At 34.7% G+C, this 12,243-nt stretch overlaps 1 long non-coding RNA gene across 1 annotated transcript; it reads right to left on the reverse strand.

The window, feature by feature from the left end:
• Positions 1-1,019: 1,019 nt before the first annotated feature.
• LOC129266691 (uncharacterized) lies at positions 1,020-10,346 on the reverse strand. The gene is made up of 4 exons (XR_010294486.1): positions 9,956-10,346; positions 3,857-3,996; positions 3,149-3,284; positions 1,020-2,550 (listed from the first exon to the last, which is right to left on the reverse strand). It is a non-coding gene; the product is annotated as an uncharacterized LOC129266691 (long non-coding RNA).
• Positions 10,347-12,243: the final 1,897 nt, after the last annotated feature.

Genomic DNA, 12,243 nt, shown 5'->3' on the forward strand with positions numbered 1-12,243 from the left:
TTCCTTACTCCTTAGTTTATATATCAGATTCTAATGCCATTACAACTCCACATGTTTCTATTGTCTTCTCATTTATATTCAGAACATTCTTCTTCATTCATGACCTCGTGCTCATTGGTTCACCTTTCACCCTTAGTTCTTCCACTTTTCTTGATTCTTCTATTCTCTCTGTTTCTATTAGTTAAATTGGTTATACAAAATTATTTCTGAACATATTTGAATACGGTATATTATTTGTTTAAAGGTCAAATCCACCCAAGAAAACTATTAATTTGAATAAATAGAAAAAAGTCAAACTAGCATGATTCATGCAGAATCGGATATAAGAAAGTTATGACATTTTAAAGTTTCGCTTATTTTCACAAAAGAGTGATATGCACACCTCAGTGATATGTAAATGAGACAGTTGATGTCCCTTACTATTTCTTTTTTTTTATTGTTTGAAAAATACAATATTTCATTTATTTGACAATAATGACCAACTTGACTAAACCAATGCTAATTCTACATGTTCAGGGAGGAATTAATTGTTGTTTCTCTTGACAATGAGAAGAAAATTACATTTCATATAAATAAAATACAAAATAAATAGTGAGCGAATGACGTTATCAGTCTCCTCATTTGCATACCGATCAGGATGTGTATATAACTGTTTTGTGAAAATTAAGCGAAACTTTAAAATGTCATAACTTTCTTATTTTACATCTGAATTTGATGATATTTTCAGTGTTATGCTTGTTGGATATTTCTCTTTTATTCAAATCAACTTTTTTATTGGGGTGGACTTGTTTTTTAAAAGCAATGCCAAGTGAGGTCTGGCCCAATAAATAAGAGCAACACTGGACTTCATTTTGTCGAAATCTTTATTTTGAGTTTAGTTCAGCTCCAAATATATTTTAGGTTCTTCAGCAATCTACATTATATTTGTTGTTGAAAAAAAAGTGATGCTCATTAATTTATTACAGAAAAAAATAATACGAGATATATAAACAACAAAAAATGCATGGGGCGTCAAAAAATTTCTTGAAGATGAATGTATTCTTTTTATTTCACAATCAACTTTCTTTTGTCAGTATTCTTCATGTCCAGGGGCCCATTTCAAAAGTACTTTAACATTATGGCAACTACCATGGAAACCACAATTATAATTGGATGTTGCGCCATATTAAAGACAAAGTTATGATAGTTGTACCTCTCTATGAAACAGGCAACAGGAGTGTCATTGCCATTCTGTTTAGAGATGAAATTTTGTTTCTAACATTTTGTCATATTTCAAACAATCCTAGATCTCTGTTTCCAAAATAAAACATTAGTCCAGAAACGTTCCGTCCAGTACCCATCCTTTTTATTTTCACAGTAACTGGTTTCATGTGTTGATATTTGATAGTGCATTACTAGTGATCATGTTAATACATGTATTTGCATGAACCAAATTTCTGTGATGTGCAAAATGCTCAACTTCTCTTATCTGTGAACAAATCCTGAATTTAAATTCAAGTATAATTTAAGAAAAATAAATATATTTTTAATAAATGGTGAACATGCTCAGACGATATTTTCCAGATCTACAAAAGAGGAAGATCATAATCCTTCACAATCGTAATTTCTGCAAATTGAGACTGACTTGCAACTGTAACAATGGGAGATGTACATTGGCGGTGGAAGCCAAAAAATAAAAAAAAGGTTATCAACTAAAAATTTAGGGGGGGGGGGGGACCTGTCCCCGCTTCCGCTGCCTATGGAGATGTCAAAGTGAAAAATTCAAGTGGAAATTAGAATAACACATTTAATGGTGTCGTTGTTTATAATACGATATCAGTCATTAAAGTTGTAGATTTCCTGCAAATGATTTATTTCATATGGATTTATCATAAGTAATTCAGATGTAATCATATATACACCGCTTTTAATTTGTTGGTGATGCTGCATGTCTGACATTGCATCTTTTATGTTAAAATCGAAAGAGTATTGAGTGATGTCAGAGCATAGAGCTATTAGCTCCATGGTCAGAGGGAATAAGATATCAGCTCTCTTTTTAGCGGTGGAGCATAGCAAGTTAGAGCATTTTCCGTTAACTTTTTTTTTAATCTACGAAACATATTTGGATTCTTAAATTGTGAGATGTTTAAAACATCAATAAGAATCGACTTGGAGTTAGATGACACAAAAACTTTAATTCCTATAGTAGTATGTTCAATGTTCAGACGACCGAAATTTAACCTCATAGCAATGGAGCTGGCATTGAGGTAACTTTTACAGTGTGGGACAATGGGGGACAAGCTGGAGAAAAATTTATCTACAGTTATGTTGTCACCATGACTATCAGTGCTTTGAAAATACTGCAACATTGTGTCCTCGATTTGAAGTGAAGTTGGGACTTGAAGACTGGACTGATGTTGCGGACGTGCCTGGGGATGATGACGAGGAAGACTGACCCACGTTGTGGACAGATGTCACCCACCATTCTCCTGCTCAGTTTCTTCCTGCTTGGTACAGGCTTCTCCTGGTGTGTCCACATCAAACACAGGATCCAAGATTGAACTTGTTCTGCTGACAGAAAAATCATATGTTCAAATTTATTTCATATGTTTTACTCATAATAATGAATACTAAAAAAATCGACTCTCATGTACCAAGTCGATACAGTTTGTCTGTTCTTTACTTCATTAATATTCGAAACATCTTTAGTTTTATTTTATTATATTATATTTTTTTAAGGGTAATTTTCTGAAGGCAAATGGCTCTCACTTCAAGGAAATGCAACACCCATTAACCTGTACTATTTTACACAGGTAGTCAAGTACAAATATGATAAATCATATTGAATGAAAATGTGGATGTATAATTACAGGAAACGGGTGAATGTAAACATGAGAGAATGAGCCAATCATCAATGTATAATTCAAAATGATTTGTATAGTTTGTATGAGAGCGCTCATATCCACCCTGCAGAGTGCACAAAGTGCAAATTAATACCATAGCTGTTGCCCGACCGTTTCCTGTCAGAACCCAGAAACTAAACCTGGGTTAAGTGAAGCACAATATCAGAATTCATATTTATAAAATACATTTCTTTGCATGAATTCAAATTGATATACACATATTCTCTCTTCCCTGGGATAAGAAAACAAAATATTGAATATCTTACTCTCGATTATGTATGTGGGGAAGTAGGAATTCCATTGCCTCACTGTACTTGTATTTACGTGCTGCATTTGAGGGAGCTCCGTCACCACTCTTCCTCTCCATTTCTGTCGTTTTTTAGGAAGTTGTCCCTCAACTCGCTACGTCACATTAAAATAATGAAAAAACAACACGAAATCTAATTCCTATAACCTCTGAAAATTTTCATTTCTGTTTATGACTCATTTCAAGCCCTACCCACCCCCCCCCCGAAATATTTCAATGTGAAATTGGACAACATGCTTTTGATAGTAAAGAATTTTGCCTCCATTTTTTTTGCTTGTAAAAGTGACGTGATATTTATATTACGTATTTGTGAGGAGGGGTTGGTATATATTTTTTGGTCCACATCACAAAGCAAGGTCTCTTTCTGCATTTACATACCCTTGCTCTTGTGTCTCATTTAATTTGTTATTTTTTTTAAACACCAGACTATTTTACACATGTGCAAACAATTTCAAAAATGGCCATAATGACCAAAACTTACCATTGGTATTCATTGAATTACAACAACCAGAAGTTAGCTACAGTTGTTAGATTGTGAACTTGATTTGCTTTCAAACATCCACATACAAATATAACTCTTTTACATTGTTCAATATTTTTCTTCAAATTGATAGTGAAAAAATCGTGAAGTTTGAAAAAAATTAATATGACGTAAAATTATACCAACCTGAGATTACAAGCTGACGCCCAATGTCATGTCATACATCATTTTTTTACTTCTGTATCCTTGAACAGCTCCAATCTCTTGTCATACAGGAATGGATTTTCCTACACTTCTAGGATAAGGGCTTCCTCCATGTTGGTTATCTGTCATGCAACACATTCCATATAAATTTTGTTAGCAAATAATAATAATAAAGGTTTAAAGAATTGCAAAAGCGATTAGTGAAAGGCCAGTGCCCAATCAGCAATTTCTTACATTTACATTGTAACTGGCAGGCTTGCTGATCAGGGTCCAATTTTTATAATGCACAAATAGAAATTCTCCTAATTGAAATGATTTTGCTTAGTCGTAGAGAAAAGTGATCGTCTAGAAATTCCTTCAAGAGCTTGAAATAATAATTTTTTATCATTTGAAAAGTACATGTAAACATAGGGTCATGCTAAGAAAAAAAAAGATAGAGGCACAATTTTTTGCCTCCATGAGAGCCTATAAGCTAAGCCATATAATGTTTTTTTAGGGATGAAATGTTTGTTGAATAAAATGTCAGCAAATTATGTCTTCTCTGTATAGTATACGTACCCAATCACTTCAGCCCCCCCCCCCCCAAAAAAAAAAAAAAAAAAAAAAAAAAAAAGAAATAAACCAATGAAAAAAGAATGAAATTACACAAATAAAGCAATCAATTTTTGGAACAGAAATGTGCAGATTTAAAAGTTATGCCAGCACACAAAGGACATATTTCATATTGAAAAGGGGTCACTTTTGTTCTGGGGGATTTCTATTTCGGGCAAACCAGTGCCAACCCAAACCCCTTCCCATCGCCCCACGATTGAGCTGCCCCTGGATAAAGGAAAGTGCGCTCATTTTAAAATCCTTTACATAATAACAGACTGACAATTTTTGACAAACTAGAAACAATAACTTTTTTTAATGCAAGTTCTCTCCAAAATTATAGTAGCCTAAATTTAGTGACTAGGCCTAGACTCTATATTTCAATGAAAACAATGTCTAACGTTAATTAGCTAAGCCTAAGTATGACGTCATATGGGGAGGATTTAGAGTCTAGGTTTTTACATTATTTATTCGTAGGCCTAGTCTTTTCCAGAGAGTTTGTGGGAAATAACTAAGTTAGCCTTACTCCTTAGCCTTCCACCATTTGTTTCGATCTAAAACAGATCGACCAGAGGGTCCCACAAAAATATGGTCAAACTGAGCAATCGGTCTAACTTCTTTCAGTTCAGGCTACCCAAGTTTCACCACTCCAGATCCCCTCTTATTAATTCCTTGCCACCCTCCTATCTGCCACTCTTGCTGCTGACAAAACGACTCAGTGCCTAGCTCTCATCTATTATAGACCCTACTACTAAAACTAAAGTACTACTACTAGGCTAGGCTAGTCTATATCTTAATATAAATAATTCATCCCGGAATTCATCATATTCGTTCAGAGGTCTAACTTACATGTACTAGTGTTACTAACGTTAGACCTATGTGTAGACTCTAGACTACTGAGGCCTAACGTTAGACCAACAACGTACAGGTCTAACTTTTGTTAACGTTAGTTATAGGTCTACCTAACGTTAGATCTAACTATAACTTAGTAACGTTAGGCCTAATGTTACTGTTAGTTAGACTCTACTAAGTCTAACTCTAAGTTAAAGATAAATGCCAGTTGTGGTAACGATTTCAAAATGAGTTCGTACAGTCTACAGAATCCAATGAAATGACTACCAAAGTGTCTGTTTGTATAAATAAAAAATATGTGCCAAAGGATTCCGGAAGAAATTGTGTAATTGCTGAGAAATTAGCAAATAAGCACGGGATTTGGGTCAAGCGTCGGGCCGACATTCAAAGCAATAATTTTTAATAGTAGGCCTAGTACTAGTACACTGTCCCACGTGCGCTTATCTGTGTTGGTGATCTTCAGTATGAACATTTTTCAGCGTAGATTTCAAGATTTCACAAAGTTCAGTTCATGTAACTGTACCAGATCTAGATCCTCGATTATATAGTGACAATTAAGCTCGGTTTTACACACTTTCTCGTGAAATCAGTGTTTCCTGCAACTACTTTCATTTCTATCTTTAACTTTAAGTCGGCCTCCTAGGCCTAACTTTTTTTATTTAGTAGGCCTAGGCCTAATTACGTTAGGCCAGTCTAATTGATTATCGAGTCTAACATTAGGTCTATAACGTTAGATCTAGATGTAACTTAGGCTAGGATAAACATCTAGCCTATCTAAATTAGATAGGAGCCTATATCTTGTTAGAACTTAGAGTTAGACCGAGTCTAAGCCTAAGGCAAGCCTAAGCCTAAGCTAAGCCTAAAATAAATTAAAAGGTACGCCACTGATAATTCAAATCTTCATCCAAATCTGTTGAAACTTACCTCAACATAAAGAAAATGTGTCACCCATTACGATGATGCATTGATTAAGACATATGATGAAGAATAACTCAAGTTATGATTTTTTAATTAAAGAAATGATTTCTAAGTACTATTATCCATTCCGAACGAATTGTCGACCATCGAGTATCAATCACCACCGCGCATGCGCATTCGGGGATTGCCAATTCGGGGCGGAGATTTTACATCGCGCATAAACGCTTCTCGCGGCATGGTGACGAAGCGTAAGTGCGCATCATTTGTGAATGAGATTGGTCATTTTCGCGGCGCTCATAAATATGCATGTGCGTTCATGATACGCATATATCGGAGTATTTTGTTGTTTTGCAAGGCACAGTGTGCAAGACGATTGATTTGAGACTTGAAGTTAATTTCACATGTTTTAACTAGATTATCTGAATTACAGTGCACAATTACGACATGGAAGACCATTGGGATGGATTTCAAATATAATATGTAAGTGAGTTGATAACATTTGGTTTTGCATCTTTCTTTTTTCAAGTTGTTTTGAGATCGAGAATTTTTTCTTTCATTTTAATCATCATTTCTTGTTTCTTGTCTGTCCACCGCAATTTTTTGTACCGGTAGTCCTATGTTAAATGTTCCCCTTCAGTACACTGATGCCTGAAAGTATGAATCCGAAAAATGCACCCCCCCCCCCCCCCCCCGCGCGTTCATCCTTTCTCTCGATCCCTAACAAAAACATTAAAAAGGATAATAACATAAGCTGATACTAGATAGAGTTTTGACAAGTTATTAAAGTCGTTTTTTTTTTTTTTTTTGGAGAGGCGGGGTGGGGGGGGGGGTGATGTAATTCCCATTCCCCCCCCTCATTTTTTGTTTTTATTCGTGACTTGATATCCTTGCCTTTACGTGATTTCCTATGCATGCTCAATCCTTGAAACTTTACATAATTTTAAAATATTTTTACAGATCCATAGTACACCATACAGAACTTTTTTTAAAGGAGCTAGTCTCAATTAAGTTTGTCTCTCTGTTTTGTTTCCTTTTCTGTGAGTTCCTTTCTACTCATTTTGTTCCTCTCCTGTACTAACTTTACAACCATTTGCTTTTGTTTTTGCTCCTCTAGCCTCACTTTTTCCCAATTTCATTGCATTCATTATTTTGTTTTCTCTTTCATCTACAGGAAATTTTTGTAGCCAGGAGGCTGTATCATTTGATGAAAACATCAGTTTGGATTCGACCTTACCACAGAAATGTTAGGGGCCCTATGAAGCATTGCATCCGCTCTGCCAAACTGCCTCTCACCCGAGATATTTGTAGAACTACACGATGCACTTTCTGCAGCAAGATCCAGCTAAAGTTGTGATGAACTAGCATATAATAGATTTCTTACATTCATAACATTCATCATTCCAGTTCTTAATTGATATTTCAAAAGTTTAATAAATCACTTTACATGCATTTAATATATTTCTTATATTCATATCATTCATCATTCCAGTTCTTAATTGATATTTCAAAAGTTTAATAAATCACTTTACATGCATCATATTGAGCTGTACACTGAATCTTGCCTCATAAGATCATTTGGCTTCAGCTCTACATAATACCCCCCCCCCCCCAGCAATAAAAAATGAAAATCTAATAAAACAATAGAGCTGCAGGCAGTAGCGTACCTAGGATTTTCCACAGGGGGGGGGGGAATCGTCCGCCCAAAAATTTGACAAGCAAAAAAGTCTTCAACCACAAATAAAGGATTTCGTACTTTCGGTCTTAAACTTCAAAGGAGGGGGCCACCGGTGGCTCATCAGGGGGGGGGGGGGGGCAGGGATACGTCCCTTGCATGGGTTGTGACTCGTCGGGGGGGCAGTCTGCCCCCCCCCCATAGGTACGCTAGTGGCTGCAGGTCCACCCACCCATCTGTATCAACCATTACCTCCAATGAGAATACCTAATTTTAAATTTTATTGAGCAACTTCATTAATACTGTTAAAATATCCAATTTATATTTTTATGTTGAGTTAATTAATGTAACCGATGCCAACAAGGAAAAAAAATAAAATGAATACTTTCATGTGTCAGTGTGGATTTGTCATTTCTTTTTTTAATTTATTTTAATATTCAGATCTGTATGTGTATCCTTTTTCAACACTATGTTCCTTCTCTTCTCTACTGCATGTGCCAAATTGTTTTTTTTTTTGCTCATACTTCTTAAATAAATCATGAAAATTACATAAAGTCTAAATAAAAATATTTAAACAGACATACAAGAAAAAAAGTGTTAGTTTGGGGTGATAGAAAATGTTAGAAGACAGTTGGGGGGGGGGGGGGGTGAGATAAATCAATTGTTTCTTTCTTGTCAATTTAAAAGCTGCAATTCACATTTGTGAATAATTAAGCAGTTGGTAGAACAATTCCTGCTTAAAGTTGCAGTCTGAATGGAATGCAGGATCGCCAAGAACAGAGGCAGAGGTGGGGCTGGTTTTTTTAAGGCGGCATTTCCATCACGCTTTCTTGGAACCACAGATATTCGACGGCTCATGCAGCCCAAGTCTGTTCATTGTTGGGCCCCTCGACTTCAGATCAGTAAGTATTGCCATGCTCAAATGGAGGTAAGAAATTAATCTGAATGAAAATAAAAATATGAAAACAAAAGAAAATTAAAATGATAATGAATTAAATTAGATCTAGGCCATTCATTTTTAAAATAATAAAAAATTTAAGTTTGATTAGGCCAAAAGAAATCATGTTACATGAATTTTCAACAGAATATAATCATCAAATAATAAATCAAGACTAAAGTAAAGGCTAAAATTAGGTTCGAGAAGATTCAGAAAGTTGTTGCGTCATTTGCCATTTTTTTCAATATTTTATTCAATCAAAATGAATGTGTGTCAGTGTGGGATGTATTTCTGATTTCTACATTTGTGTCTGATTTTCAATTCCTAATTTATAAAAAAGAAAAAGTTTTTTTTAATCAAAGAAATACCAGACATATCACGGTAGACGGTCTGCTACACAAATTCCAATGCGCAGGACTACACACCGCGGGCAACCAAAAACCCTAGCAGCCGCCATAAATTAGCCCGCGAAACGCGTCGCCAAACTTAAAAAAAAATCCCACGAAACAAATAGCAAGGGCGTTTAACATTCGTCCGTGGCAAATGGTGGCAAGAAATGCTGCCATGAATGAGGTAAGAAATGAAAGCTTACGACTTCAATTTTCGAGTAGCATATGTATTTTTAGCGTAATATGTCTGATAATTCCATGAAAATAACATATAATGATGATTTGATGCATAAACTGTACTTACAGACTGTTTTAGTGCAATTTTTGTTCCGATCTCGATCCTCCGTCGCAAGAACTTACCGTGCAGTATAGCTGAATGCATTGGGAAGATGATGTCATCGTTTTCATTCCCATTGATATACGTTTACCATCCTAGACAGGAGACTCAAATAGGGCTTGCCGTTATTGCTCGCACCGGCTCCCGAAGCAGCTTGTCGCCATTTTCGTACGCGAAAATGATGACGCGAAAATCGCGCCCTCTCGCGCTAGAGTAGCGTATGACTAAGGCTAAGCTAACTTACGTTAGATCTTCGTTAGATCATAACGTTAGGCCCTATCCCAGGCCGGCCTTATATTATTTGGCCTTATTTTCTTGTGCTCTACTTTCTGGGGCTCGGTTCTACAGTATGCGAAATGACACTTGTTCTTAATTAGTTGCTTACCAGACCAAGAATTGCAAGATCAAGTCCTCCTTCAGTCACCTCTCTTCAGCAGGTAATACACGTAGACCTACGTGTATGTGCGATTTTGCATTTAACACGTAAACTCCCATAGACTATCACCGCAGGCGATTTGTCGCTTGATCAGAAAATATGTGGGCAATGACGTAATTTATCTGGACTGTGATTGGCCAGAAGTGAAAAAACCGTGTGCCGTGCTCTGAAAATGGCTTGCTGATCGATCTGCAAATCCGGCAAATTACGCCGTGTTGTACAATACGGCACGGCACCGTTGAAGTGGAAACAGTTTCATAGGATTTAGTGGGGATCGATTTTTTTTGCCGTGCCGGATTGCCGTGGTGCCGTGCACGGTCGCCGTGCCGGATGCGGTGTAAACGGGCCTTAATTATGCTAATGATATTACGTCATATTCTTTTGTGCGCGCGTCACGCTTGAGTGAACCTTTAGAATGGCCCAAAGACCTTATAATATATTTCGATGAACTTGGATGAAGAGCATTTCGTCGATTCACCGGTCAGTGGATTTCTAACAAGTGGGTGTCGCGTGCTAGGATCTCACTTCTGGTGTCCACAACACGCAACTTCTATGGCTTAATTTTTCTGTGCGCGACAACATGTAATGAACCCTTGGGTTGTTCCTACGATCAGAGAGAAAAGGTGAAATACACGCGCGCCTACGGGGACTGTGAACTGTAGGAAAAATCGTATAAAATTACACTTTTTGATATTTCTACGAAGACGAAGTTATATAGAAAATGAAGAATATTACAATCAGACCATATCCCTAGAAAATTGCTTCAAGAAATGCCATTATGAAGAGGAAACGGACAAAAATTTGTGAAGAAAAATCACGAAAAAGGAAATCGCATCATGAATATTCATATCATGGGCGGTCCCACATTTGCATGTTATAGCGAGTTTTCCATTATTTAATAAATAATGGTTATTTGTATATAAATAATGATTATTTGTATATAATGGCAAACTGTAAAAATTGTTTATAAATAATGATTATTTATAAATAATGGGATATTGAAACAAAATTATTATTTATAAATAATGAAGTAGATATTTCATTATTTAACAAATAATCTTTATTTATAAATAATGGAAAACTCGAACATTAAATAATGATTATTTATAAATAATGAAAATAATGGCGCACTCGAAAAAATTATTTATAAATAATGAAGTATACGTTTTCATTATTTAACAAATAATCATTATTTATAAATAATGGGAAACTCAACAAATTATTTATAAATAAAGAAATGTGCACTGGCATTGTTAATAAATAATTATTATTTATAAATAATAGAAAACTTATTTATAAATAATGGAAAAACGAATTGCAATTATTTATAAATAATGAAGTATGTAGTGTCATTATTTATAAATAATGAAAAACGAAAATCATTATTTATAAATAATAAAAGACAAATAATCATTATTTAAAAATAATGAAAAACAAATACTGGTAATCATTATTTATAAATAATGAAAAACAAATAATCATTATTTATAAATAATGAAAAACAAATAAAAATTATTTATAAATAATGAAAAACAAATAATCATTATTTATAAATAATGAAAAACAAATAATCATTATTTATAAATAATGAAAATCAAATCATCATTATTTATAAATAATGAAAAACAAATAATCATTATTTATAAAGAATGGAATGTCGAACTATTATTATTTACAAATAATGAAGTATTACTTGGAATTATATATAAATAATTAGAAATGTTATTTTATATAATAGTAATTATTTACAAATAAAATGTAAATTATATATAAATAATAGTTATTATTTAATAAATAATGATTATGTAACAAATGATTGTTCTATATAATATTGGTACAATCGGCGCCTCATAAACTCGGGGACTTATTCGTAATTCTTGGCAGCACTGCAGAGTTAAATATTTTGAAATTGTAGAGATATTTTTTTAAATGGTCCATGGAATAATTCCATTTTTTAGCTTCATAAGATCGCGCATCAGTTAGAGTGCAGATGATGAGAAAAATCAGCTCATACCCAGAGCTAATTAATCACCTGTTCATCAATTGTGACGTCAGCGCGCAGAGTGTAAACTATGCGCAGATCATAATGCGCACAAACATAACTGTGGAACGTCCTTAAACGCAACTCTTTCTGCAACGGGCCCGAACGGGCCCCAGGTAGTTTATTTTGATTTGCGAGCTAGTGTTAACGCGTCGATTGCATGAAGAACGCGTTTAAGGTATTTTCCAAAAAATTT

Source organism: Lytechinus pictus, chromosome 8 (genome assembly GCF_037042905.1).
Source record: "Lytechinus pictus isolate F3 Inbred chromosome 8, Lp3.0, whole genome shotgun sequence".
Classification (NCBI taxonomy): domain Eukaryota; kingdom Metazoa; phylum Echinodermata; class Echinoidea; order Temnopleuroida; family Toxopneustidae; genus Lytechinus; species Lytechinus pictus.